The 23,700-nt window shown below is 45.1% G+C and overlaps 1 protein-coding gene across 6 annotated transcripts in view; it reads right to left on the bottom strand.

Annotated features, from left to right (window-relative positions):
* Positions 1–23,700, bottom strand: part of USP22 (ubiquitin specific peptidase 22) — a 502,385-nt gene that overhangs the window by 56,213 nt on the left and 422,472 nt on the right. The window lies entirely within an intron of this gene.

A 23,700-nucleotide genomic window follows, 5' to 3' on the forward strand; every position in this document is an offset into this window, starting at 1 on the left:
CCTTACCACAAAAAAACATGATGGTGGTTATTTTAAGTAATGTTCTCCAGTATGAGATTTGTTTTCCCCCGACAATCACATTCTAGCAGGTTTTACCTGCCACAGATTTGCAGGTGAAGTTTAGGCAAAACAATCTACAAGACCCCCTTTCATGGCCTTCTCAAAGACTTAACAAAATCCACGAGCAGCTCACTGTGCTTTTACAGAGGTGAGGATGCGTAGGTTGCATGCAAACTTAGGAAAGTCACGCTTTAGAAAAAACGTGGCAACATTTCCAATCATAAAATTCAGATCTCTTACTGTCAACCACGGAGCTATTGTAAGATCATGAACTCTGTAACTGTTTAAGGCCAAGATAATCAAGCATTTGCAATGCAATAGGTCTCGCATTAGGAAAGTTTGAGCTATTGGTATTGTAAATGACAATTTTTTTTATTTATGTGTTGGTTTTGAAAATAGCGAAATAAATAGCTTTGTCATTTACAATGCCAAATAACTTTAGCAAATGTGACACCTATAGCATTTGTAATGCAATATGTGTTGTATTTACGTGACTTAGATGTATTGATATTACAAATAACAATGTTTTTTAATTTTTGCGTGTGCGCGCGTGTGTGTGTGTGATTGATTGCAGGAGGCTGACTTGCATCGGAAGCGGGACAGGAGATGTGCACAGCGCGTGGGTGTACGTGCGCGTTCACCTGCTCAAATCGCAATGCCCGTGCCCATCTCCTGTCCCACTTCCAAAGCAAGTCCCTAACAATAGAGCTCGCTGGAGACAGCAGCGCTTCGCGCTGCTTATGCCAGCTCGACCTAAAAATTGTTTTAGGTGAGAATTGTTTCACTTACATTTCAGAATTAGTATTTCAAATTAGTTAAAGAACTGATTGATTCCTTAGTATCCAGTCTGCCAATCCTGAGCACTGGTACACAACAGGGTGATGTGCCCTAGAATGCTGCAAGTTTCTAAAGAAAACAAGGAGGACCCTATTAATGGCTGTGGACCGAGGGTTTGAGTCAGTTTCACAAGGACAGTGGTCCAAAGCAATTTCAGAGATATACAATAATGATAATAAGACAAGCCGTGATGAGCTGCTTATGTATTTATCCAAGTCCAGCCGGACCTGGAATTTATTTTCATAACAATAATTGAATTGTATAATGCATAAGAGACATTTAGAGAGCACAATCCTGTGCTTCTACCGCAAGACAGAGACAGTGAAGAATAAAGAATAGTTGTGGGTAGGAGAAGATATCGCAGGCAAGAGAGAAATGAGCAATCTGGGCACTTTTTTAGATTGATGTTACAAGTGTTTTGCCAGAGTAGTACATACAGGAATTTGACACACATTGGTTTTACTGTACAACTACTACAAAAAGGTCGACGTTTCGATCCCACGCTCAAGGGTACAATGGGATCATAAAAAACGTTTATACAATTCTTGCTCGACGTTTTTAATGCACGAACTGTTCCACCTTGGGTCCACCTCCAGTGCACTGCGATTCCGAGTCTTTCATAATTGTAAGTGCTAAGCATTGTTGACTCTCTCTCCTTTGAATACTTGAGTTGAATACTTTTTGGCAATACCCTGAAAACTTTTTTCTTTTCCCTGTCTTCTTCTTCACACAGGCATAATTTTCCAGGCATAATAATTTTGTACAGTCCTGATGATGATCCCATTGTACCCTGGAGCGCGGGATCGAAACGTCGACCTTTTTGTAGTAGTTATACAGTAAAACCAATGTGTATCAAATTCCTGTATGTACTACTCTGGCAAAACACTTGTAACATCAATCTAAAAAAGTGCCCAGATTGCTCATTTCTCTCTTGCCTGCGATATCTTCTCCTACCCACAACTATTCCTTATTCTTCACTGTCTCTGTCTTGCGGTAGAAGCACAGGATTGTGCTCTCTAAATGTCTTATGCATTATACAATTCAATTATTGTTATGAAAATAAATTCCAGGTCCGGCTAGAATGCTGCAAAGCCTCAGTTGGACTGAGGATGCAGTCCACCAATCCCACAGCACTGGTACCCATCGAGGTGATGAGCGCTGCAGAGCACCTATTGCAGAAAGTCCTTGGTATCCAGTCTGCCAGTCCTGAGCAGTGGTAGGCAACAGAGTGATGTACGCTTAAATGCTGCAAAGAATCAGTTAGATAACGCCTGAGGATGCAGTCTGCCAAGCCCAGAGCACTGGTACCCATCGTGGTGATGAGTGCTGCAGAGAATCTATTGTAGAAAGTCCTTGGTATCCAGTCTGCCAGTCCTGAGTAGTGGTGCGCAGCAGGGAGATGAGCACCGGAGCTCCTGGAAGCATCAGATGGACAAACTCCTGACTATTTACTCTACAAATCCCATAGGCAACGATACTTCTTTGGGTGACCAGCGCCAAGACTGCTTACCCTCAGTGTGCCAAGTGATGGCCACCTCACTGTATCCAAGACTACAGCACATACTGTATCCCAGTCCCCAAACCTCCTGCGCGCACCTGAGCATCCATGTGCCAAACACCTGACTATCAGGTAGACAAGCTGCCGGGAAAATCTGGGCTAAACTTTCCAGGTCACTGCCACTGAGGGGCTGGCAGCTTCAAAGGAGTCCTTAAAAATCTGGTCATACCAACCCTACAGTATGTACTGATTGAGTGGAATGAATGAGTCCAACAAGGTCCAGGAGATTTTGAGGACTCGGGACTGTTTGATAGGCTGAATAACTGATGACATCTTTTATACCACAGCCTACCATTATTATGGCCTCATGGGATCCTTGGCTAGACTCCGTTGTCTAGGGGTGTCTCTGTATGCGATTTGAGTCTTCCTGTGATGATATATTGGTACATATGAGGTAGTCTGCTGGATGTGTCCTGTTGGCATTTTAAATGCATCGCATTCTGTAGAACTCATAGGTACCATTTTTTTTAAGTACCTGGCTAAGCAATTCAAGAGACATTTAAAAGAAGCACTGTGTATAAGCATGTACACTATGCCGTGGTGTGACACACACATCGCACAGAAAAACGTGTGACTACTCAACAGTACTGGACAGTCAAATCCCTAATGCAGAAAAAAACAGATTCTCCAGTTATGCGTACAATGGTGACATATGAAATCTATGGCGGTGCAAGTTATGCTTGGGCCATTTATGCATCACTGGTGAATTTCAGTTTTTTTTAAAGCTGTGTTTTTACTATTAGAATACCTATATATAACTCCACTTTAAACGTTATTTTCAGTGAACAGTATATATGTATGCGTGTATCGGAGCCCTGGATAAGTGTTGTGCATCTCTGAATTAAACAAATGTACACACTTGATTATTTCTCATTTTTTTCTCCCGCACACTAAACTTAACACTAAATAAACACCTGTCAAGTCATTGTCCCAGCTCAGGGATGGTTTTATGCTTTACAACGCATTCTTGTCTCCTGAGACCACGGGTCCTCTTTATCTCGTGGTTCACAGGTTCTGAAAACCTCATTTATCCAAGACTGTGCACCGGTCTCGTATATTTTCTTTCAGATCCCACAGGGGTGAGCTCTATCGATCCGCCTCTTCCGCTCCCTTTGCAATGTACTCCTGTAAAGTCGCAAACAAGCACTTTCTTTAAATCACTTTTTCATAGCTCTTCTTGGACTCTGGAGCGTCACGCCTGTCGTGGTCATGTCGTGGTGTGGTGTGTGCGTGGTGTGTGCGTGGTGTGTGCGTGGTGTGCGCGCGCGGTGTGTGCACGGTGTGTGTGTGTGTGCGCGCACGTGTGTGGTGTGTGTTTGTGCGCATGGGTGTGCCTGTTTGCGTGTGTGCCTGTGCGTGTGTCGGTGTCCGTGTGCATGTGCGCACGCGTGTGTGTGCATGTGCGCACGCGTGTGTGCGCGCGGATGTGTGTGATTGATTGCAGGAGGCTGACTTGCCTCGCAAGCGGGACAGGAGGAGATGTGCACAGCACGTGGGTGTACGTGCGGGTACACCTGCTCAAATCGCAATGCGCGTGCCCATCTCCTGTCCCACTTCCAATGCAAGTCCCTAACAATAGAGCTCGCTGGAGACTGCAGCGCTTTGCGCTGCTTACGCCAGCTCGACCTAAAAAGGCACATTCCCTTGTGGATATGAACATGGTAAGAATGAATGAACAAATGATGTCTGTATGCCTTGAATGCCACCTTTTCTAAATACAGCCCTGAACTAAGTGCTAAATAGATCTAATAGCCCCAAAAATACATACAGTCAGCGAAGGCACGGACTTCGACAAGTATAAACAAAGACATACTTAATTTCATTACAACCAGAACGTGTGTTATTTTAGTTGTTATCTAATCATAGGAGGACAAGTGGTCCTTAAATATTCAGGAAGGAATTCTATACCACAAAGCTGTAGCCACTCCTAAAACACATTGGTGTTCAGCTTGGGCCGAACACAGATTTTTTGCCTTCCAGTTTTCTTTCAAGTAGAATACATTGGCTAAATATGACAGCTGATTCAGGAGAAGGGAATTGTAAAATAGGTATCGGATTTTAAATTGAACTTTAGCTTTAATTAGCAACCTTTGTGAATGGGAGAAGACTGCAGTGAAAATGCTGAATTTTCTTATTGGAGACAAGAATCTGGCAGTGGAGAGCAAGACAGCCTTAAGTGGGTTGTGCATGGATTGCCCAACCCCAGAAGTTATGATGTTGGCATAAGCCAGGAGTGGGATAAACCAGTCATTCTAAAAGGATTAAGATTCATCGTAATAGAAATTTTTTGGGTGCTAAAGTGACTGATTAGCTCAAAACCGCCTCTAATCTGGTCACAATATAATTCAATGAATTTGAGTTACACGTCTAAAATTTGCCTCCACCACAGGATACATAGGATATGAGGATTTAGTAATATGGAAAGAATTGAGAACAATCTGCCCCATTCTGGGAATGGAACTATCTGTGTTGGTACTGCTGCCTCTTTAAACGTGTGAGAAAGTCACCCAGGTCTTCTCTGCAATTTTAAAGATTAGCATGCAAACTAGGTTCAATTGTCAATTTCAGTTACCATTACAGCAACTGGTGTTGACATGTACTAACGAGGCAACCTTTTTACCCAGACAGTAATATTGTTTACAAATGCCAAAAAGCAAAGAAACACCGACATAGAAGTCACTTCTTGCTGCATAATTAAGGTGACTGTGGGCATAATCTGGTCCTCCTTTGACACCTAATTCCACCGATCTGGAGTGTAGTTTATCGGCTTCCATACTGGGAAATGCCAGAGGGCTTCCAACTACAAAGGATAGGCTGATGCCTTTGGCCTACTGCCTAATTCATGTCTCCCTGTCTGTTTTACCCACATTTCAGTTTCATGAATACATCCATTCTGGCTTCTTATATACTGTTATTAAGCTCTAAATTATTTCTTGTGAAGGTGCCTTCAGTATAAAAGAAAATCAATATTAATAATATGTGCTTTTATACAGCATTTTGCACAGGTGTTTACATTTTTTGAGGGGCTCTGTAATGAATTTTATTATTATGCAACAAAAAGGTATCAATGTATTACCTACCCTCTGAATGATGAATGGGTGGGTTGCTCCTATTGGACTTTTTTCAAATGAGCACTTAAATGTCAGTTAATGCAGTCAAAATGTTTCCAATTTATTCTAAGTTTGAGTTTATAACCGATACAGCGTTACTAATACACTTAATTGTCCTTGATACAGTTGATGTAAAAACTCCGGGCTCTTTTGGTGTTCAAGTGTTGTAGTCTCATCTGTAGAGGAATGAGGCTGCTCTGGTCCTCAATACCAGTTTGTCCAGGAAAAAAGTTGCATGAAAGTTGAACAGACGGGAAACACCCTTTACAGGGAGGTTTTTACCATGTTGTACATTTACCACGCATGGTTTTAGAATGCATATGCTTTTACAAGGTATGCCTTTACCACACATTTAGGGTAAGTTCAGGGGTGTCTCCCCCACAAATACAATGTGTGTGTATATACACACACACATACAAATACATATACATATACATATACACACACATACATCCATCCACACACACAAAAATCCATACACACACATAAATGTGTGGTAAAGGTATAAGTTGTAAAAGCATATGCGTTCCAAAAACAATGCGGGGTGAAAAATGTGTGGTCAAGGCATGCAGAGTATTTCCCTGCGATGTTCCGTCATACAACTGAACAGACAGAGCTTGCAGTTCATTCACACAACGCGCTGAAGTCATTACAGCTAGAAAGACCGTTTTGAGATGGAGGAGGTGCAAAGGACATCTGTTAGTCGGCCCAAATGAGGTACACCACAGGGAATTCTGAGAGCCTAATTAAGGTCCCACTGCCCCATCACAAAAGGTTTGGGTGGGAATATAGGACACAAACCTTTAGGAAACGCATAACAACTTGGGATTTGAACAAGGATTGTTGGTCTAGCAACAGAAAAGGCCTAAATAGCCAACAAATTACCCTTCAGCGACCACCCCAAGGGAGCGCAAAACATCTGATGAATTTGCTTGCAATGGGTCTGCATGGCAGAAACACACTAGGCGACAAACCTATTGCAGCGTCTAGTGAAAACAGAATTTGTAGCCTGGCAACCAGAATGACATCCACAACTTATTATTATTTTTTTTTTTTTTAAGAAGGGGGGTGGTATGGGGAGGTTAGAGGAATATGAGAGGAGGTCAAATGCAGTAAACTGTCGCTGCTCAGTCACCACATATGGAGGTGTGGTTTGTACAGGATCCTGCTTTGCTGATGTGCCAGAGGATCCCCCCCAAAAGCTGTTGCCTGATCAGAGGACACGTGCTCATGCCCAGAAATTCCAGGACGCTTGGACATCACTCAAAAAACCTGTGGATGTGATCCATGCGTGGTGCCAATGCCCCGACAATGATACTAACTGCTCTCCCTAAAAATTCAGAAGTGGCAAGGACAGAAAGGATGGTATATTTTACTGTGTCATGACCATTCTGAATGTTCCGTGCCTGGTTGGAGGGAAATTGATTGGGGACTGCCCTCATGATCCTGCAGACAATATCCCAAAGTGAATGTAAATATAACAAGAGGCAGCTCGCATGGACTCAACGAAGGGCAAAATACGGAGAGGAAAACTGTTTCCAAATGCCGCTATGCGTTTCGACTACCTATCAGGAGTAGTGCAAGAGAACAACTTTGGGTTCATCCAAATGGTCACAGCGTATTGCCTATTACCAACTAGGAATAGAAAGTTGTTGGCCAAGTGCTCATGAATGAGCCAGTTAAAGCTTGCTGAATGAGAGGAGTGGCTCTGTGGTAGTCTGTCCAGGCTGTAGAACCTCTCTCAGTGTGTCTGTTTTCACCTCAATAGATGATAGCTGGAAATGAATAACTTCAGCTGCTTGCTGGATGACTACAGTGAAAGCGGCAGATTCTTCTGTTGATAGGCCGTGGGTGAACTCAACCCATTATCAGGGACGGTGTCCAGACCATGGCCACTATTAAGTCCACAAGAAGATAATCCTCATTGCAGCACCTGGATGCATCATCCCAGCCATCTCCATTTTTATCAACCAGGCCAAGTTGACTAGGTTCCAAATCAGAGCCAAAAAGTTTGAGTACTTAAGGGCAACTCCTGGATAGTGGTAGGTTTCTGCTTGAAACAGAATGAGTCTGATTAGCTGCGTCGAACGGGTACAGGATGCAGCTTCTGTCAAGTTTGTGCTGGAAAAAACAATCTGGTCCTCTGGCTTCGGCGTAGCAGGAACCGGCGCGAGAACTGCCTTAAGTGGGGTCAAGAGGCTTACATGGCATCAAGGATTGATCAACCAACAGTAACTGGAAGCCTTTTCGGATCCTTAGAGCCAGAATAAGCATTTCAAATCCAAAAAGAAACGTATGCAATTCTTTCCTTTACATTCTTCATGCCACATAATATAGCCATAGGACAAACAAGGGGCAATACACACTCCCGAACCAAAGAGCATGCGCTCCAGTTCTTGGAATACTTAACAGTAAGATACATTTCTCATTGGGTCATCCTTACAAGTTCCTATGAGAATTCTGGTCTGCAAAAAACACTGACTGGCTGCTATGCATTCTGCAGTCCCCCACCCCAAGAACATCTGCGTTTAACATCGGTGGTGTCCCTTCACCATCTTTGGAAACCACAAAAGGTAGTGCGACCTCACCCCCGGGGTATTATGGGGCACTGCAGCCAGAGAGCGTGCATATTCTATGAGTGCATTCCAGAACCAAGAAGCCTCAATTATTTTTTGCTTTATTCTTGTTTTAGCTTTGGGTGCACCAGCCTCACCCACGTTTCCAACAAGCAGTGGGTAGTTGTTGGCAGCAGCAGTAGCGCCCCCGCGGGCCTGCTAGACCGGAGGTGGACGTGCCTTTCTTCTGCTGCTTCCCAGTTGATGCAAGCGCAAATGTTGCTTCTGCTCTCGCCCATGTGTGGGAACCCAGCACTCTCCACTGCCCAGATGCAGGCAGGGGAACAAAAGGTTGGCGTGGTCTGCTCCACCCCAGCAAACAGGCAGGAGGCGGGCAATGTAATGTGCCAGCCTTACTCCTTGGCTCCCCAGCTGCAGGCCTTTTAGCTCTGTCTGGGGGATGGGGTCCTCAGGGTAGTCTTGCAATGGGCCCCAGAGGATGGAGTCACCACTGCCGAAGTTTGACTCAGGGAGGTGATACCACACACATCTCCTCCCAAAGATAATTAAAAGAATGAAGATCTGTTGAACCCCGGGTCCTTGTCCACCCTGGAACCTTTAAAACTAGAATCGTGCCACACTCCATTTTTCGTTTTAAAACAGCAAATCTTCAAAGTGGCATGACTCCGGCCCGTTGGGCTGATTTTTAGGATCTTTGCTCCTGATGGCCAGGGCTAACTATCAGGATCATTTTCCACAGGCCTCCTGCACTCTTGAATCAAGCTCCACTTAACATTTTATTGTTCCCTGCATCAGCCTTCTCCTCTGCCATGGCTTCAGCACAACTTTCCTGCTGGTAGGGACATCTTGTGTAGCCCCTCAGTCAGCCGCCCTCCTGCGGTCATCACCTTTCGATTCCCAGGGTTTTTCCCCCCTGGAGTTTTATATAGTGCGAACTTGACCCGAAGGTATCAGAGCGCTTTACATGAGCACCAATTGTGTTCCAGAAGGACAAATTCATTTTTGTTAGGCTCAGGGAGATTAAGTGAATTGCTCAGAATCACAGGATGTTGAGGGTCGTTGCCAAAACTCTAACCTGGTTTCCCAGATTTAAGGTTGACCACCCTTGCAGTTAGGGTACATCCTCTTCCCTAGGTTCTCCTCTATTTCTCTCCCTTGTGCAGGGGGTTTTAAATAGGGGTGAAAAGTTCTAGATTTCAGGAACCCCTGGCCTGTCCTAACATGCCACATCACCCCCACCCCTGTCCAAACACACCTGCGCAGCTTACTGGGTCAATAAGAAATGGCATGGTGCCATCAAGTTTTCTCTCAAACAGCGTTCCTCTGAGCGCCTCCACTTCACCCTTAGCTGACATCAATGCCAGATCCTTTATCGGTCCATGTGCAGTTAAAAAGCGAATTTTTAGATGCTGATTTTCCCCCATTCTCCTTCTCTCTCGCAGGAACTGGGTCAATAACAGAACTGCTTATTTTGTGAGGGAGAGCAAAGGCTTTTTGTGTACATGTTTGTGTCAGTCCCTACAAGGTTTTAACTCGGTAGATTTTGCTGGAAACATGTCCCCTGAAAACTTGAAAAGAAAATGTGGGTGAATAGAATTGTCAGAAGACAAGATGAAAGCCTAGGAGCAAGCTCCAGATTGGTGTTTGAAGGTTCAGAAAGAAAGAAAGAAATTGATGTCAGTGAGCAGTGGTGGTGCTTCTATGAGTCTCCAAGGTTAACAGGGCAAAGCTGAGGCAGAGCCACACAATGCCACCCGCTGGCACACAAACAATGTGGAGAAAAATCTCCATATCCGCTCTGGCGCCTGGGGGGAATTTGTGGTTAGAAGTAACCATCAGAAAAGCAATGATTGTTGCAGCTGCAAAGACAATCAACCGCAGGAATCTTGTGGTCTCTTCCTTTCGGACTTAAAAATAATAGCCTCAAAAGTCCTGCCTCACCTTGGGCAGAAAACTCTGCTCTTTGGGTCCTATTCAGAGAAGCCCACCTATATACTTCAATAGAGTGACACACTTTTGTAAGAAGCGGAAGTAGTTTTGACAGTTGCAATGGTGTAGTGTAGTTCCTATATTCCCAATAGGCTATGCGCATTGGAATAATATATCCTATAGATTAGACGTAGGACTGAGGTCGACTAGGTCCCTATCAAATATATTGAACTTAATAGTGAATGCCAGCTAGCTCAGAGGTCACTAGAAACTTTCTCGAATTCACAAGAAGGGATTAGTTCTGACAACTTGACATGACAACTTTTTTTCCCAAGAATAAGAAATGTATCTCTAGAGTTGCGGAAACAATAGATAAGTATTTCGCTCAGTCACTCGTGCATGCTTCGTTTCTACAGAGGTGCAGAGAAATAGAGAGACGGGCGTTTTCAATAAAAGGGTTTTTATTGAACAGACTTCTTTCTCATGCAAGTAAAGTGAACTGCTACAATCGTAATGCAGACTGCAAAGTATAATGCGTACAGCGAGAACAATATTATAATATAATACTGTAAGAGTATTGTATGGTTTCTAAACCATATATAAATACATACATACATAAATAATGGCTAAAAGTACTCAACTGGTGCTTCTAAAATTCGCCTACCCCAATGTAACTAACCTAAGCCTATTACGTGGGAAGGAGAAAGTGTGGTGTAGCATAGGTTTAGTTTTTCTTTGCCAAGAATCTATCCAAGGTTTCTCTAGGTTCTAATCAGCTCCATACCTTTAGTTTAGAATGAAGGAGGTCTGGTATCTCAGTCTCGGGACTCGATTTCCCAACACCCCGCAAGGGGCGCTTGGAAACACTGGAGCTGGATTCTCGCCGAGAGAAATGCGGCCTCTCGATCAGTGCGTCAGCTGGAGGGTCGACTTCCTTTGGCACTTGCTGTAGCGAGCTGCGTCAGGCAAGTAGATAGGCGAACTGCTCCGAACCACCGTGTCTTGCTAGAGCAAGTGAAGGCATATTTATACCTTGAAGGTGTGTAGTTTGACGTAAAGTCGGGCATAATAACGTTAGGAAAGAACCCCAAGGGAATAGTAGGTCTTTGTAAAGTACATGAGTTCTTGGACAAATCAATATTCAAGCAAGGGAAGTTCCCTGACTGCTTAAGCCGATTTTCCATGAAATCGTTGGGTCGTTTTGGTACGGGTGGAAGTAGCCATGCCTGCATTTGGTCTGCATGGGCTATGTCTAAATAAGGGAATGATTTCTATGCCTATATTAGGGCAATGTGAAATGTACCTATATAAGGGCATGAATCAGGAAAAATCACTCGGATCCTAAAACGCCATACAACAATGGTGGGAGTTGTACTGCAATGCCTTTGCCTGCCACTGTCACCAGCCAAAGGTTGTACTTGATTGAAATCCAATGATAATGATGGAAGAGCACTTCCAACATGAGTGGTGTGGTAGGAGGTGGAATGACAGGAAACAGGTACAACGATGAATGGCCGAAGGACATGGGATCTATACTGTCCAACAAAAATGTAAGAAATCCATGGGAAATTTTTGATACAGATCTCTTAAAGACAATAAATTGTCTTTGCTCAGGTTGGTCTTTCCACTATTGCAATCTAATCATCAAGTGTTACAAAAATGCTATAGGTTAGGAACATCTGGATTTCTGTCACTTGGCCTACTCACAGCTACGAAACCGGTCATTTGCAGACTTCAAAATCATGCAGCGAAACTGTGAAATCGTGAATCACATTTAAAAATTATTTTCATCATCCAGAAGGTTAGCAACTTCAATCAAAGAACCTGCACCCAATCCAGAAATGTACCATCAAATAACAAATACATGACGGTAGGTCTATGGGCGCCCAGGGTCTAAACTATGGAGTGCCCTTATCCACAGCTTAAAATTAGATCTGAACTAGTTCCAAGTAAGAAAATCGTAAAAAGTGAACTTTTAAGGCATTCTTTTATGTAATAATAAAGGCACACAAGTGTTGTGATATAGTAATCCTGAACATGGATTTGTTCACAATGCATTCGGTTTGAGTTTTACTTCCCTCTACGCCTTTGCTTAGACTAGGTTCTCTTAAATTCAAAATGCAAAACTGGTGCAAGGCCACATGTTCCTTACTTTACAAAACTACTAACAGTTTATTTACTTCATGAGATTTATTGAAATTTTTGGCTGATGCGGAGACTGATGGGACAGATTTGATTTTCTCCTTGAAGCTTCACCTCAAGGATGACAAGGTAAGGTAAGAGGCAGAGCTAGCTCTTGCTTTGAACAACTGAATGGCATGTTCTGCTAGGATGAAACTGAGATTCTGCTGTGATGTGCATATTTGATATAGTTGGAGGGCCTCATAATTTAAGATAGAGAGATTTTTGCAATTGGACAACAGGTAATTTTTGGTCCTGTTCTCCTTTCTTCAGTGGAAGACCCCAGATACTGCTATTCCTCAATAATGCAGCAATCTTTATGAGGATCTAAATCTCATGCAACTTCTAACCTCCTTTTTACCAAAGTCGAAGCATGCCTATATATTCCTTGAATTGTCTGGACAACTAGTAAGTATAACGCTCAAATATAGACCACAAGTGTAATCTATATCTTGCCATGATAAAACATACTGGCATAACCTGTGAGAAACAACTGCATTGGTAAATCCTCCCCTTGTCTTCAAGAAATAGGACCTGCTTTTCCACGCTGGAGATAGTGGGTTAAAAAGTTGTCTACCAAATGTTTGATGACCTGTGGCTCCAAGTAGCACACAGGCTTTTGTGAGGGAGCGAAGGTGCAAATTAAATGTCTTAGTTTTCAGCAAGTCTTGGAATCTCAATGGACAGAATCCCAATCATGTTCTCTGGCTCACCAGTAGCAGCAATACTGTTGTGATCCTGGTCTGTGACGAAATCAGTTGACCTCAGAGTGCCTTCCCATGAGGACACCTTGGGGCTTGAAGGGACTTTTAGAGAGACAAGGGAAAGATGAGTATCAGAAGAGGGGGAAGAATGCTACCTGAAGAGTACATGGAAACATTACCCCTGTTTGAATGACTAGGACAAGAGCCAGCAAGACGTGCAAAAATGGAGGGTCGCAGGGTCCTCACAGATCACCTGACTTGCAGGTTAGTAACAGATTAAAAACAAGCACTGATAAATGCAATAGGTTTCGCCTATGTGATTATTAATAAGCTGGTTTTTGTTGTAAGTTGTAGCTTGGGGAGTAGTTCTACAATATAAATTACTGAAACTCCATTAAAGTATTAGGACTTGTATATCGAGAAAGGCAATATATTGTGCTGTTACTGGTGGAATTATAAAGCGCAGAAATGAAGAAAATTGGGGAGCACAGAAAAAAATAGCATGTAGCCAATAAGTACAGTGTGAATGCAGATGAGGCCAGGGACCCAGATTAGGTGAGACTGCACCGCGTGTCGCTGGCTGCACCTTGCTCTGACTGGAAAGACATCTCACAGCGATAAATTCTGACTCGTGCCATGGGGCTCCCTTGTGTGCCTCTGCATAAAGGACCTACTGTTCATCCCTGTAGGCTGAAGGGAAACGATTTAAAAGATCCAGAGAATAGTTTATTGGATGGGGTGAATGATGTCGAAAAGATGGGAGCTGTATCTATGGAAACAGAAATAAATACAAGCATTGGAAATGAAATAGGTCTCGCATTAGAAAAGTTGGAGCTATTGGTCTTGTAAATGACACATTTTATTTATGTGTTGGTTTTTAAAATAGCTAAATTGATAGCTTTGTCATTTACAATGCCAATAGTTATAACTTTTGCAAATGTGACACCTATAGCATTTGTAATGCAATATGTTTTATTTACGTGACTTATATGTATTCATATTACAAATAACAATGGCCTTTATTTTTTTATAATTAATACTTAAATAAAAAGTTATTGTAATTTATAATGGCAATTGATACCGAGGGTTGTGAATAACCTGAAGCGATCACTGAATTTAAAGAAGATACCACAGAGGGTTAGTTTGTTTATAGCAGGAGTTCTTGTAATTGCAGGTAACAAGTTCCAGTCCTTGCAAAATAACGCAGTGGGCTATGTCTTTGGAGCAAACATCTCCATGCAAATGGCGAGATTTACGTTTGAATATGTGCGAGGTATTTTCTAAAATGAGAGCGTTTGGTAGTAATTAATACCATTATTTAGTTACCAAAAAAACAAAAACAGTAAGACGAACAAGACGGAGGTCTTTGCTGTGGGGAGGGGGGAGGAGAAATGCGAAACGGCCGCAGCAGGGGGCGGAGCGGGGAGAGCGGCGATGGGGGAGAGACACGGGCCGTAGTGTGAAGCAGCAGGGGCCATTGTGCCACAGACCTCAGACACAGCTTACAGTTAACTTGCCTGATTGATACCGAAGGTTGTGAATAAGGTAACAAGTTCCAGTCCTTGCAAAATAACGCAGTGGGCTATGTCTTTGGAGCAAACATTTCCATGCAAATGGCGAGATTTACGTTTGAATATGTGCGAGGTATTTGCTAAAATGAGAGCGTTTGGTAGTAATTAATACCATTATTTAGTTACCAAAAAAACACAAGATCACAGCGAAATAAGAAAGTATAACTTGAATCCTAAAACAAAGGTGAATGAACACAGGCGTGCTGGCCACAGAATATGCAAATCGGTTTAATGCAGCTGCACGCAAGACCACAGTATTGACATTTGACAGGAGTATACACTTATGAATTCTGTGAAACGTACATGTGCCCTTCGGTGTACTTCTCTCTGCTGGAAAAATAAATACGTAAAGTACACTCTGAGAGCACCAGATAAAGAAAAAGCTTCAAGCAGCTATGGCATTTCTTCAACAGGAAAGTGGATTCGGCTGGGGGGGTGAGGCGGTTTGTTTTAGAAACAGAGGAAAGCAGGAGGAGGGGGCAGTCGGTTTTAAAAGACATTGTGATGGTATGCGTTGTGAATGTATGCGTAACGTCATACATTCCATCACCACAGAACCTACGGAAGGTAAAGGCCGATCTGGAAGTCTTTTTAGCTGTTCTAAAGTTATCAATTGTTCCTCTATTATGACTGGATGATGTGAGTAAATACCGAGCTCTATGTTCAGACAGCCATCACTTTTTTGTAGGTAATGTTTTATTGAATTATAAAATGAACTTTTCATGACAATCGGCAAATAAGTGAATTCAGGCAGTCACTGGATTCTCAAAAACAGAGTGTCCCACAGTTGCATGGCATTCACTTGGGAGGCGAGGGAGGGAGGAGAAATACGAGACGGCCTTGCGGCCGTGAGACGTGTGAAGCAGGGGGCGGGGGGAGCGGATGCCTTTGAAGTGAAGCTAAGCTTCACTTCAAAGGTGTGGGAGGAGTGCGGCTGAGGGAACAGACGGCGATTTGATGATGTGCACGCGCATTTTAGGTAAAGCCACGGGCACAGCACCAAATCGCCCAGTTAGGTAAAGTCTGTTTAAGACGCTATAGTCTTGCAAGCTCAATGCGCATGCGCATTGACAGGCGAGACCTAATAAATCCATCACCAGGAGGTATAACATTGTCAAAGCCAGTATCTGGATGAGTCATGGTCTATCTCCAGAAAAGCCTTGCGATCTGGGTGGTCATATTTAGAAAACAAACAAACATGGACATAGTCAGAATGAAGCTAGCCTTTCCGGAAAAAGTCACGGCCATTTGAGGCCTCCTGTCTGGAGGATTGTGGTTAAGACAGGCTGAAAAAGTACAGGAGAGTTCCTATGCAGCAATAAGATGATGATCCATGGTCACTGTTATTCTGCAGAATATAGACCGATAGGAACAGGGAGTCAGATACTCCAGTCTATGTCAGGTGGTCACACAAACATCAGGTGGTGAATTGGAGAGGTGAACGTGGCAGTGCCAGTATCCTGTAACACCTTCACTACTTCATCTCCTGTGTGCCCAAGGTCCTCTGGCTAAAACGAGGACTTATGAGAAATTCATATTTTCAGATTTTTTTTGTGGATGGAGTTTGAAATCAACAATGTAGCACCTTCTCTTCTTTGAAACCTTCCTGCACCAAACATAGATGTGACTCAATTGCTGAGGAGGAAGAGGAGCATACAGCCAAATGGATCGCACCTGGCTGGGATGTTTTGGCATACAACAAGGAGGATATCTCTTCTACCTAGTGTAATCTCTAAAGGTTACTGGTGCAAACGGATACTTGGTCTCACAAAACACACCCAGTGAGAGGAGTACTAAACATCTTGCGCAAGATTCCTTACCTTTGAAATTTGCTGACTCCAGACTGGATCTGAAAAATGTAATCTTCGAGTAATACCCCTGTACCCCCGGTAGATGGTGTTGATCTGCTCCGCATGACGTCTGTGCCATAATGACATTCGGCTCAGAGTCAACCCAGGCGCAGGTTCTGGAGAACGAGGCCTAGAACGTTGAGACTCCTCCGTCATGTCAGCTGACGGATTGGGAGAAGTCGAAGCATACCTAGACTTCTTGTGCTACAAGCACCTCTAACAAGTGTGTCCTGATGATTTGGTTTGAGAGAAAGTGGACTTGGGACTCATGGATCAGCGCCGCCGCGAACTATCCTCTCAATCAGGACCATGAACAAGACCTCCTAGGAGTCACGTGACACTGGGCAAACTGCAGGGTCGCAAGTAGCTTTAGGGACTGCTTCCTCAAAGCCTTCAGAGTCATGGCCGGACAGTCGGAGCATGACTTTGAATCATGGTCACACTCCAGGCACCAGAGGCAAACCAAGTGTGGGCCCGTCACCGACATGGCAGGTTAAAGGCGCCATATGGTTTGAACCCAGAAGTCTTCCTAGACATGATGGAAAAACCCTACACACCAAAAAGGGGTTGATAAAAGTCTACAAAAGCCTGTCAAAAAGTGACAGAGGGTAGTTCTATTCACGGATCAGTGTTTGACTGGAGCAGAAAGAAAATAACTGCAGTCAGCTGGCCAAGGCGGTGCCTATATAGGTGGCGCAGACGTCACTATGACACAGATGTCAAGCGGAGCATGGTCTTGTGACCGTGAAACGGTCGTCACATGCTCATGTGCCTTTTCCAACCAAAATAGTTTTAGGGGGATTCTGGGTGTGAGTAACACGAGAGGGGGAGGCTCTTGTATAAGGCACGGAGGCTCTTGTATAAGGCACCCACTAATCAAAGAGGTACTTGGCACTAAACCTGAAATTTGAACCATTTGCTCACTTACAGATCAGACATTTACATTAGTAATTAGTATACACACTAGACAAATGCTCCCTACCCCATAATATTTCTCTACTGACCAATCGGAACTGATTTTTACAGTAAAGCTAGTTTTTCTGCATTATATATTATAGTCAGTAATAACTGCTCGACATGATAAAGACGGTTAGGTGAAATTAAATAAAGATGTACATGCGTAATGTCACATTCATATTTTATATTATTCTATCCCTTCATCAGTTGGGTTATACCAACTATGCCTTTTTGTGCTGAAAAAAAAATACAATGTCAGATGGCACACTGTTCGTATCCTACTAGACAATCTGATTCAGACATCATATATAGAACTTGAAATTAATGGATTGTAAGAATTTCACCAACCAGATATCTATAAATATGACTGATTTGTATCAATCAATCAATCAATCAATCATGGTATTTGTAAAGCGCGCTACTCACCCGGGAGTGTCTCAAGGAGCTGAGAGGGGGGGGGGGGGGGGTTCGCTACGGCGAGGTAGGAGAAGGATCTGCCGCCGGAGGTTGTTCGTTGGATGCGGGGGACAAGGGTGAGGCTGGCGGGGAAGAGCTTGCGGGTGGGGGTGTGGAAGCGGAGTCTGCTGTTCAGGCAGGCTGGTCCGGTGTGGTGGAGTGCTTTGTGTGCGAGGAGTTTGAAGGTGATCCTCTTGTCGACGGGGAGCCAGTGTAGGTTTGTCAGGTGGGGGGTGATGTGGCTGCGGCGGGGGACGTTGACGATCAGTCGGGCGGAGGCATTTTGGATGCGCTGTAGTCGTCGTAGGTGTTTGGCTAGGATTCCGGCGTAGAGTGCGTTGCCATAGTCCAGCCTACTGCCGATGAGGGCCTGTGTCACCGTTCTTCTTGTTTCGGTCGGGATCCACTTGTAGATCCTGCGAAGCGTGCGGAGGGTGTTGTAGCAGGAGGAGGAGACGGCGTTGACCTGTTTGGACATGGAGAGGGAGGAGTCGAGGATAAATCCTAGATTGCGTGCATGGTCGGTGGGTGTCTGTGCTGTCCCGAGAGTGGTCGGCCACCAGGAGTCGTCCCAGGCTGAGGGGTTGGGTCCGAGGATGAGGACCTCCGTCTTGTCAGAGTTCAGTTTCAGCTGGCTGCTCCTCATCCAGTCAGCGATGGCCTTCATTCCGTCGTGGATGTTGGTTTTGGCGGTGCATGGGTCCTTGGTGAGGGAGAGGATGAGCTAAGTGTCGTAGGCGTAGGAGATGATATTGAGGTTGTGGTGGTGGCCCACTTGTGCGAGGGGGGCCGTGTAGATGTTGAACAGCATTGGGCTGAGGGAGGAGCTCTGGGGGACGCTGCAGAGGATGTACGATCGGAAGGGTGGGAGGCGGACGCTCTGATCTGCCGGAGAGGAAGGATGTGGTCCAGTCGAGGGCCTTCTCTTGGGGACCGGCTTCTTAGAGGCGTGTTTTTAGAGTGCAATGGCAGACCATGTCGAAGGCGGCCGAGAGGTCCAGGAGGATGAGGGCTGATGTTTCCCCGTTGTCTAATTGGCGCCTGATGTCGCCTGTGGCGGCGATGAGGGCAGTCTCAGTGTTGTGGTTTCGTCTGAATCCGGATTGTGACGGGTCCAGGATGTTGTTGTCTTCGAGGTGGCGGGTCAGTTGCATGTTGACGATTTTCTCGATGACCTTCGCTGGGAACGGGAGCAGGGAGATGGGCTGGAAGTTCTTGAGGTCCTTGGGGTCCGCCTTCGGGTTCTTGAGGAGGGCGTTGATTTCGGCGTGCTTCCAGCTTTCCGGGAATGTCGCTGTTTCAAAGGAGATGTTGATTACCTTCCGTAGTTGGGGGGCAATGGCTGCGTCTGCCTGGTTGAATATGTGTTGTGGGCACGGGTCTGTCGGAGATCCTGAGTGGATGGAGTTCATGACCTTGCGTGTCTCGTCGCGGACGTTGGACCAGGAGGTAAGGCGGTTGGCGTTGTTGGTGTTCGGAGGAGGGGTGGAGTCTGGCGTGGTTGGGTCGGTCGTGGTGTTGAAACTGTCGTGGATGTCAGCGATCTTGCGTTGGAGGAAGATGGCCAGTGAGTCGCCCAGTTCCTGTGAGGGTGGGATGTCGTTGGTGTTGGCGCTGGGGTTGGATAGTTCTTTAACGATGCGGAAGAGCTCTTTGCTGTCGTGTGCGTTGTTATCAAGGTGGTCTTTGAAGGAGGACCTCTTGGCTGATCTGATGAGGTGGTGGTGTCTGCGGGTGGCGTCCTTGTGGGCTGCGTGGTTGTCCGGTGTGCGTTCGTGGAGCCAGTTCTTCTCCAGTTTCCGGCATGCGCGCCTGGAGGCCAGGAGCTCGTCGGTGAACCAGGTGGCTCTCTTGCTGGCGTGGCTGTTGGAGGGTTTCTTCAGTGGGGCGAGGGTGTTGGCACAGGCGTCGATCCACTCTCTGAGGTTGTGGGCTGCGGCGTCTGGGTTGGTGGGGTCGGTGGGTGGGTGGGTTCTGGGAGAGGGTGGTGAGCAGCTGGTCTTCGGTGACTTTGCTCCAGCCGCGGCGAGGCAGCTGTTGGGTGCGGTGGTGCGTGGTTGGTTTTTTGAAGGTGAAGTGAATGCAGCGGTGGTCGGTCCAGTGGAGTTCGGTGGTGTGGTCGAAGGCGACGTGGGTGCTTGTGAAGAAGACGGCGTCCAGCGTGTGGCTGGCGGCGTGGGTGGGTGCAGTGACGAGTTGTCTGAGGCCGAGGTTGCCGATCAGCGTGGTGGAGTGGACGTCGTCGTTATCGAGGTGGAAGTTCAGGTCTCCGAGGAGGATGTAGTCCGTGGAGGCGAGTGCGTGGGTGCTGGCACGGTCGGCGATGGAGTCGCTGAACTGGGCCCGGGGGGTCTGTAGACGAGCGTTCCTCTGAGGGTGGTGTTGGAGGTCGTGTGGTTTCGGAAGTGCAGGTGTTCGGCGGCGTTGAGGGTGTCGTCTGCGTGGGTGGTGACCTTGAGGGTGGACTTGTGGAGGATGGCAATTCCTCCTCCAATGCCGTTGGCGCGGTCCCTGCAGGTGATCTTGACCTTGTAGCCGTCTGGGATGGCAATGGCGATGTCTGGTGCAGAGGAGTCGTTCCACCACTTCTCGGTCAGGAAGGCTACGTCCGGGGCGTGGCGTCGAGCAGGTCCAAGAGCTCGATGGCGTGTCTGCGTGCGGAGCGGGTGTTGAGGAGTATGCAGCGGAGGTGGTTGGGTCTGGTCCTTGATGGTTTGGTGGTTCTGTCGCAGGTGAAGCTGCAGCAGCGGCAAGAAAAGGGTCCGTGGGTGCGTTTCGGGGCGGCCTGGTTGCAGAGTTGGTCTCGGCCGTTGTTGAGAGCGTGGAGAGAGTTGGCGTCGTAGCTGAGGCTGGGTATGGTGCGCAGGGTCCAGGGGTTCTGGTGAGGGGCGCGTTCCAGGCGCGGACGGGCGCAGGCGGGCTTGTTTCTGGCGCGCCAGCGTCCTGCATGAAGAAGGGGTGGAGGGAGGAGCAGCTGAGAGGCGGGTGGCGAATGGGAGAGGAGGGGGCGGGGCCGCAGGGGCGGGAAAGGAATGCAGGGAGCGGGGCGGCGAAGAACTAAAGGCACAGCAGAAGGAAACAGGCAATAAAAACACAGGCAACAGTTATTTAAGCAGCGCACAGAAAAACAGGCAACAAATACAGGCAACAGTCACTAAAGCAGCGCACAGAATCTCAAATCTCAGAAACTGATGAATGAGTCTAGCCAAATTAAAAGAGCACAAACTCCTCACTGGCCTCAGTGAGCACAGTAAATTCTAGTAATTTTTATGCAGCACTACAATAATGGAGTAGATCAAATTACAAAAATCATGTTGGTACCAAATGCTGCATTCTAAATGAAGTGTTAACATGCTATAACAGGGAATTATTATGTTCAAAACTTTAAGGACTAGCTGTAAGGGCATTATCAATAATCGCACCACAATAGTGTCTACTGCAGACAAAGGTCCTAGGAAAGCTTTAATAAATTAAATAGGTTCTCACGTGCTACGGTTCTACTATCTTTCCACTAATGCGCAACAGATTTCAAACCTTTTCCAGACCGGATCTCAACTTCAAGCGTAGCTGCTATAGCTAAGGGTATAACAAAACCTCATCCTACTGCTTCAAAACGTTCTAACCTCGATTTGTGCACTTCTTAGCTGCAGATCAATGGATCTGTAGACATTAACTCAAACACATCACAAACCATTATATAAATCTGTGGGTATTGGAAAACCTATCAACTGTCATGTGGCATCAACAGCTTGTTCTCCTCCTATCCACTCCCATTATTCAAAGTTCATTCTTCAGATGTGCTCATTGACTCAAACCTCTAACTAATCCCTCAAGAGAACAAGGTTATTCTTATACATGAGATCCCTACATCGAACCATCTCTTAATTAGGATTCCAACAAAAGCTAACTCTTCTAAAATACACCAAAGGCATCTAAGCTCATCATACAGATCTATCAAAAAGCCACAAACAATCGAAACACCAGCTGTAAAACAGTTCCTTAACATCAATATCAGTAACATACCTCAAACTCTTCAGTATTTATACTGGCTACCCACAGCCAGGTCTGTTACCTTGAAAACAATATGCATAGTACATCATGCCATTTACTGAGCACAACCATGGTCTCTCCAGCAAACGTCCAACCAAAACTCAAACCAGACCACTGTAATTCGGTTTGGCTTCCCTCCAGTATATGTCTACTTTTAATACAACTCAGACCAGGAAAATTATTCAGTAGCAAAAGAAATAGGATATGGATCTCTTTACCAGCAACAATAAGAGAAAAAGGGAACCACTTTGAAACCCAGAAGAAAAATATATGGGTCTTACCAGGCTCCTCTGGTATAACACAATCTACAACCACCATGTCCTTCAAAATTGGACTCCGGACCAAGATACAAATTGGAGCATTTCCTAAACTTATCAGAGGTATACCGCATTATAAAAATAGCCAACCCTTGTAAAGAGCTGAAACATTACCATGGTGCAGATGCATACGAAATCTCTTCATGGTATTTTTTCTAGCATTCAATTGGTTTACAGACTTAACTGCTGAATGTGTCTAACATGGGAGAAATGACTGAACGAGTTACGAGTTAGATTTTCTCTGCCTTGAGAGCACTATTATAGTGCTAATGCTTTTAGTAGTTATTCATACAAGCTACACATACCAAGTTTGTTATTCACCACAGAACCTGGACACACAACCGCTATTTCACTGAGCTAGTATATCATCTTCTTTAAATTATAGCTTACGTCTAATGCCTAGGTGCCAGACCTACATATACATGTTCAATCTCAAAGCAATTAGCACACAATTTGTTTTAAAGACTTTCCAGATGTTGTGTGGTTTACTCAGTGCTTTGTAATGTTTTCTATTTAAATAGTTAAGTGTAGTCACCGAATGAGTGAGCAAAGATATGAGTTGTCTTTTAGATCAAAAAGATACGTATTAACACATTAGGAGGGATCCTGTATGTAATCGTCTCATAGTACATAACTATTCCATGCATTACTGCAATCTGCATGTTCAAAATTACAATCTTGCTCACAGAAAAATGCCAAGGCTGAATCTGACATATTTAAACATTACATTTGTCATATGGTGTACATTATCAATACGGTCACATGGAACCAAGATTGTTTAGGGGAACCGCAACCCCATTTTTCTATTACTGTTTTTATAGAAGGCAATCTAAATGAATTGACATGTTTTCTTCATTCCACAACAAACATGTACAGGGCAAAAAGGTCTCAAAACAACAAGAAAAATATTGAAATTGCCTTCTTTGTCAAAGGGGCTATTAAAATCAAAAGCCAGTATAACTTTCCACATAGCTGTAAATCCTTTGTTAAATCGGAAGGAAGTGCTTTTTCATTGAGTAGCAAGCTACTTCGGAACCCAGAAATGATTAGTGGGGAATTAGTATAGTGAAAATATGAAAGTAATTTGAGTGGTGGATATGTTCGTTATTTAGATTGATGATAAAAAGTGAAAAATTCTACAAGGATCGATGCACACGTTACTACTTGTGTAACGATGTATCTGAAAGAGACACGTTAGTGATAGATTCCTTACCTTAGAATATCCCCAGACGTCTGACTGGATCCGGAAATTTTTGCGTAGCAGTACCCTTGCGCGTCGGTAGGCGTCGTCTGTGGCTCCGTGTCCGACGTCGGCGCCGTGATGACGTCGTCGGAGTACTTAGACGCCGCCTCCGCGTGCTGACGTCAGTTCTTCTTTTTTCCGCGCCAGCAGCGCAGATCCGGAAAAAGTGGTACCGTAGTCACTTTTTGACTATAACTTTTTGATCTTTTGATCCTTCTTTTCGAAGTCTTCGACTCCGAACGGTGCCGGTAGGGATGCCAGGTTTCAAGCACTGTGAGGATTGCGACCGACTGATGTCGGT

This window comes from Lissotriton helveticus, chromosome 10, assembly GCF_964261635.1.
Source record: "Lissotriton helveticus chromosome 10, aLisHel1.1, whole genome shotgun sequence".
NCBI classification, from domain to species: domain Eukaryota; kingdom Metazoa; phylum Chordata; class Amphibia; order Caudata; family Salamandridae; genus Lissotriton; species Lissotriton helveticus.